Genomic DNA, 6,559 nt, shown 5'->3' on the forward strand with positions numbered 1-6,559 from the left:
TGGCAGTCATGTTGTGGGTGCCAATACCATAGATACATTCAAGAAGAGGTTGGATAAATTCATGGATAGTGAGGTAAGGTGTGTGTGTGTGTGTGTATGTGTGTGTGTGTGTGTGTGTGTGTGTGTGTGTGTGTGTGTGTGTGTGTGTGTGTGTGTGTGTAGAGAGAGAGAGAGAGAGAGAGAGAGAGAGAGAGAGAGAGAGAGAGAGAGAGAGAGAGAGAGAGAGAGAGAGAGAGAGAGAGAGAGAGAGAGAGAGAGAGAGAGAGAGAGAGAGAGAGAGAGAGTGTGTGTGTGTGTGTGTGTGTGTGTGTGAGTGATATATAGATAGATAGAGAGAGAGAGAGAGAGAGAGAGAGAGAGAGAGAGAGAGAGAGAGAGAGAGAGAGAGAGAGAGAGAGAGAGAGAGAGAGAGAGAGAGAGAGAGAGAGAGAGAGAGTGTGTGTGTGTGTGTGTGTGTGTGTGTGTGTGTGTGTGTGTGTGCGCGCGCTCGCCCATGTTCCTCCACCCCCTAATGAGATCAAAAGAATACCGTAATGTAATTGACTCTGATTTCCAGCAAGCGTTTGATAAGCTCCCACATGAAAGATTATTAATGTGTGATAGTAAATTAGCGCGAGGCGGAGGCGGAGGCGGAAAGAGCTCGCGGGCGCCGGCTGTGGATAACCTAACGAACTGGAAGCCGCGCCCGCGTGTTGATGTGAGGATACCGACACACCAACGAGCAATTAACCTGCCCAACCTGTGTGTGCGTGCGTGCGTGTGTGTGTGTGTGTGTGTGTGTCCACCAACCCTCATAACGAAAGGAAACACCTGAAGCTTATTACAGCTGTCCATGTGTAGGGGTCTATTCTCTTTACCTGTTGACCTATGCATATATTTTGGACAGTAAACACCTCAAGAGCAGGAACAAATACAAAAAGAAGCCCGCTAAGCGCTACTCCTGCAAAAACAAATAGAATTAAGTGGCCAGACGAATGAATTCATTTCAGAGGTAAGTCTACGGAGAATATGAGAAAACTGGGCTTCTCACTACAAGTGATCTTATTAAATACTCTGAATGCCACTCCTCGCATTACTACCACGCTAGCACGACTCCCCCGAGTAGGCATAATGAGCAGACCGTATTAATTTGCATGTGCATTCAAATATCGTAATACCTTGGTGGTGTCCCCTTTTTTTGCTTTATTCTTTTCACTCAATAATAGTTCTTACAGGGTGTTGAGCTCGGCAATTATTCATCGTGCAGAGCGTTCCTTTTCCCACTTGCCACACCTGGCAATATAATAGGAGACTACAAAAGATTGCATCAGTAATATTCTATCACTAGGAGGCAAAGGTCACGTAGTACTTAAATATATGCTTGAATTTGTAGTGAGTTAAAAGTTGTAAAGAGAATGAACGTTAAGTTAATAGTAAGTAATAATCAGAGGTGGGCGCGGTACTGAAAAATCAGTAGTGCGGTTGCGGTAGTGCGGTACTTATTCCGGAGTAGTGCGGTTGCGGTAGTGCAGTCCCATTTTTTTTATTTCCCAGTGCGGTACGCGGTGTGCGGTACTGCGGTAGCGGTAGTCAAAATAAAAAAATACTTCAGTGCCTATCCTGGCTATCCAAACAAAGGAAACATGCTTAAAATAGAACAATGAAAAGTCGTCCAGCACCACGGACGGGTCCGGGGTTGAAATGGCCGGCACCGCGCGGGTTAAAGAAGACTCGCAGTGTAGTAGTTTAGTCTGTCTATTTAGTATTCAATTTTGAACGATAACTGAAAAGTCAGATTGAATGAATCACTGATTCTGATGACTGATACCGATTGACTGATTGAGTCCGATTTACTGTAAAAAAAACATTTCTGTGAGCATGCCGCGCTGCAAAAGTAGTCGTCGATAGTTTTCAAAGTACCGCAAAAAAGTGCCGCAGGCTTTTTTAGTGCGGTCCGCGGAATTGCAGTTTTTTCAGAAATTTTGCGGTAGTGCGGTACTTTTTTTGTGATGTGGTATTACCGCACTACCGCACTCAGTACCGCACTTTCCCACCTCTGGACTAATAATGAAGCCCAGCATATCATGGAACAACGGCAAGACCCAAACAGACAAACATCTGACCTTATCATTAATGTTCACGGATCGAGTCCACCACTTTAACTTACACAGCGCCCTCAGTTTATAAGTCATTCTTCCCTAGTGGCCCAGTGGCACATGACTATCGGTGAGCATATTGAAAAGGAAGATGCAAAAAAGATTTCCTAATATTTACTACCATTGACGTTTTCGATTTAAATATACCCTAGTCGAACAGCCATTTTGTCATCTGGAGAATGGCTAGACAGACAATAGATAAAACTTCCGTCCGAGTGAAGTGCACGCCGTTGGCTTCACCTGGCGGGGCTGCAGGTGTAACTAGGTGTGTCTCTGGAGGGTGGCAAGAGCTCTCACTTAGTGTTATGTGTCTCTTTGTTTCCAGTGATGCATGACCTGTATGACAAGACCCTTAGACACTTTACTCTCCTCCTCCACCATATAATTTTGCAAGCCTCCCTTCCGCAGGCTTGTTTGTGCCGTGTCTCAGTGATTATGCTTGTCGTGCCTATTTTTGTCACATGGAGTCAGGCTGAGAAAAGAAAGGTATAGAATAAGTGTAATGAGATAACAAGTCGCAAGATAAATCGTTCGGTCATTTGTATTCCTCGATTTCCAGTAGTAAAGGAGGAAAAAGCAAGAAAAAACAGCACTAATGTTATCTGTCACATATCCTTCTTACATGTCCCTTGAACACTTTTTTCCTTAACTAACTTCTTTTCCCCCTTTCTCCTAACCAACTTCTCTTGCTTCTCTCCCCTTAACCAACTTATTTTGCCCTTCTTCCCCCTATCAACCCATTTTTTCTCCTACCAATTCTCCTTTCCCGTCTTCATGTTAGAACCTTAATCCTCCCCACCATTCCCATCTTCACCCTACCATCTATTCTACCCCTCTTCTTCTCACTAACCTTTCTTCCCCGTCTTTCCCTTGCCAACTACTCTTCCCCATCTCATTACCAGCTATTCTCCCTTCTCTTGCTCTCACCAACCTTCCTTCCCCTTTATTCTTTCAGTCACCTTTCTCTCCCACCTGCACCCGATTACCGTACCTTTACCCCATTCAGGAGGAAGCCAGCAACGCCCTCTTAAGTCCTGCAGCCCATGAGTATGTGCTGTTAAGTCTCGCTACCATAAAACTTCGGAAAAAAGAAAAAAATGAAAATAACGCGCCTCCTAAGACCAGCCAGACAATAATAGCGGAAAAAGGAGGCAGGAAAGGTTCAGAACACGGTGTAATACCTCTCTTTCTGTCCCTATCTTTTTGTTTTCTCTAGTCCTCACTTTCCCATAGCCGCCGCTAAACACTTGCACCCGTCAACTAATACGAAAGATTAAAAGGACATCGGCAATACAAGATACAAAAAAAAGTCAAACATGCCGGCGTCGTTTGGGGAAAGGAAATAGGAAAAAAAAAAAAGGTGAGAGCGCATATTCACAGCAAAATCTCTTCCCGTTTTATCTGGAGTGCAAACAGTTGTCGCCTGCCGGAGCCTACCCAACCCCCACGCTTCAGCCGCCTCCTCCGCTGAGACACCCCTCCCCATGCCTCTCCCCTGTCCCTTTCCTCCTCCCGTTTCCTCTCTCCAGGCCGGCGGGAGCCCAGTACACGGCCGCCACAGAGGTCTCGGGCGCGCAGGTAAAGGGCGACTCCGAGAAGTATTGGTGGTGTGGGTCGGCGGTCGCTCAGCGTTTTATTAATGCCCTGCGGCCACAAACCCGGTGTGTACATGGCGGCCTCGCTGTCCTTACATGATGGGCCGCCGCGGCAATAATGTTTCCCTCGTCCCTCAGGAAAAAATCGAAGGAGACTGACTGCCTGATGATGGTCGCGGTTCGCTACACCGGTGAGTTTTTTTCTAGCCTTGCTTTACCTGAGAGCTCGGCGGCGCGGCCCTGCTACGCGATGAGCCGAACAAGGCCTGCACGCCGGAAATTAAACCATGACTCGGAAGCACGTGTAAAGACAACGCCTCCTCGTCAGCGCAGTGTTCCGCCCCCATCTTCCCCAGGCCGCCCAGCCACTCCCCGCAGACCCAACGACCCCCAGACCGCGAACACAACTAGCTGAGGGCGGGCCATTGCTTGGAGCAAAATAATTATTTTTAATGTCTAAGTAAGATAGAGAAAATAAAAAAGAGCAAGCAATAGTAATTATTTATCACTGTCAAAAGTGAAAAATTCTTAATCACAAACGTCAACACAGAATCGTAAGAAAGAAGGAGAATTAAAATATAAGAAAAATGATTACCACCCGGTCTTGGTGATCCTACAGTCTCGGGTTCGAAACCTGCCGCTACCAGCTGGCAATTTTCAGTCATCGCTGACTGACCAAAGACTGCCCACTTACTGCCAAGATAACCACCAATTAACCCAAACTTCAGTGACATGTATGAAAATGAACATCCATATCAAAAGAATATATGGATTCCTATTATATTTTTTCATTTAATCTACCGTAAACAGTAAGCTTGATCGCAAAGAAAACTTACAATGTCTCTCGTCAGAGCTCCAGAACAAGCTGTATGATGCATCCTGCACTGACCGTCTGTCAGCGAGGGTGAGGCTTCCTTCCTTGTTCCTGGCGGCTCTACATCACCGCTAAGGAAATATTTCGTGTAGGTCCGCTTGTAGACCAGGCTGTGCGTGGGCTGCTTAGCGGTGTTTGGTTGGCCTACATTCCGCTCCCTAAATCCCGTGTGTGTGCGTGTGACAAGTGCCTCGAACCATGTTTTGTAATCAACGTTTGGAAACTCGTTTGTTAAACCTTGACTGCAATGCTTCCTTTGCATTTTTTTTGTGAGGAGGAAGGAAGTAAATATATAAGAACCTATCTACTGCACTTTCATTCATCTATCTTTCCTCCATGAATTTCATGCTGTCAACTCCTTAAGTGACACCAATAACGAAACATTCCCGAGAGCAAAGCTTCAGACAAATAATCCAAACTATTCTTGCCTGCCAGACTCCTTGCGTTTTCGGAGCAGCAACAACGAGCCTTATAAAGTTTGAACTAGATGACCATAAACAAGGATAGACAGTCAACAGCAAACTCCTGAGATACACCAGTTCTTCAAAGCATCATGAGGGTAGGTAAAATTTGGGCATGCGCTATTGCTGCGCCTGGCCGCGATGGTCATCTCAGTCGCATTGGCCCTTGAGCCTGTGGTGGGTAAGAAAGATCCCATTAAGCTGCGACACTGGACAGGTGGGATATCCGTGTTACCACAGTTTATCTTCCCCAGGTACCCATTTACCAGCCTGCACAAAAGGGAGGATGAACAGCAGGGTGAGACCACTATCAACCCGGACTGTAGATTCTCTCTAAAAAGAGGATCAACGAGCCTCCCATAACCCACTTAACCAGTGGGGTACCTCTTTGACCGACTGGTAAAGGAGTGGCTCTCCCGTTACTATGATGTGGGAGGGCGTTTGCTGGAGGAAATCCAATCCTTCTATAAGGATGCGAGTGCCTCTGTATGCGTGAAGGGTGAGCTGAGTGAGAGTTTTGGTATTGGTGTGGGTGTGAGACAGGGGTGTGTGATGTCACCATGGCTTTTTAATGTGTACATGGATGGTTGTATGAGATAAATGAAAGCCAGAGTGAGGGAGCTTGGTCCAAGGCTGGAAGTGAGAGGTATGGAGGAGTCATTGGTTGCGGGCCTGTTTGCAGATGATACAGTGTTGTTGGCAGAGAATGAGGGGATGCTGCAGAGGATAGTGGATGAGTTTGACAGGGTGTGTAAGAGGAGAAAGCTGAGAATGAATGCTGGAAAGAGTAAGGTTATGGTATTTGAGAGGGCGAGAGAACAGGTCATTGATTTTGCAAAGCCATACATAGTAAGAGCAGAAGGTACAACGAAGTGTAGAGAGAGTTTTGGTGTTGGTGTGGGTGTTAGACAGGGGTGTGTGATCCTACCATGGTTTCTTAATGTGTAGTACATGGATGGTTGTATGAGAGAGGGAGGAGAGAATGGAGGAGGTGACTTGAGTTTAAATATTTAGGGACTGTTTTATGTAGGCATGGCAGTATGAAAGGTGAGGTGAGGGAAAGAGCAGTGAAGGGCAGACAGGTGGTGGGTGCATCAGAGAGAGTTATGAAAGGAAGAAGTGTGAGCATGGAGGTAAAGAAAAATGAATAAGGAATAATATTACCCTGCCAACTCTGTCATATGCATCAGAGAGCGAGTGAGTATTGGAGTGAGAGAGTTAGAAGTAGCAGGATTGAATGTGAAGAGAGGGAGTGCCAGAACAGGGAGAGATAGAGACACTTCTGCAGCAGCCACCCCCTGGAGGGAAGTTCCTGCGAGGGAGAAAGGCGTCGGAGATATAGATAGATAAATAGATCAGGCCTTAGGGAAAAAAGAAGGGGGGGATAGTGGAAGGGAGAGGAGACAGATGAAATGAGGAAAAAATATGAAGGAAAGTCCAAGCAAAATTGGTTGGATCAGGCACAGGAGTCCAAATTCATGGTGATCACAAAAT

This window comes from Eriocheir sinensis, chromosome 35 (assembly GCF_024679095.1).
Source record: "Eriocheir sinensis breed Jianghai 21 chromosome 35, ASM2467909v1, whole genome shotgun sequence".
Lineage (NCBI taxonomy): Eukaryota > Metazoa > Arthropoda > Malacostraca > Decapoda > Varunidae > Eriocheir > Eriocheir sinensis.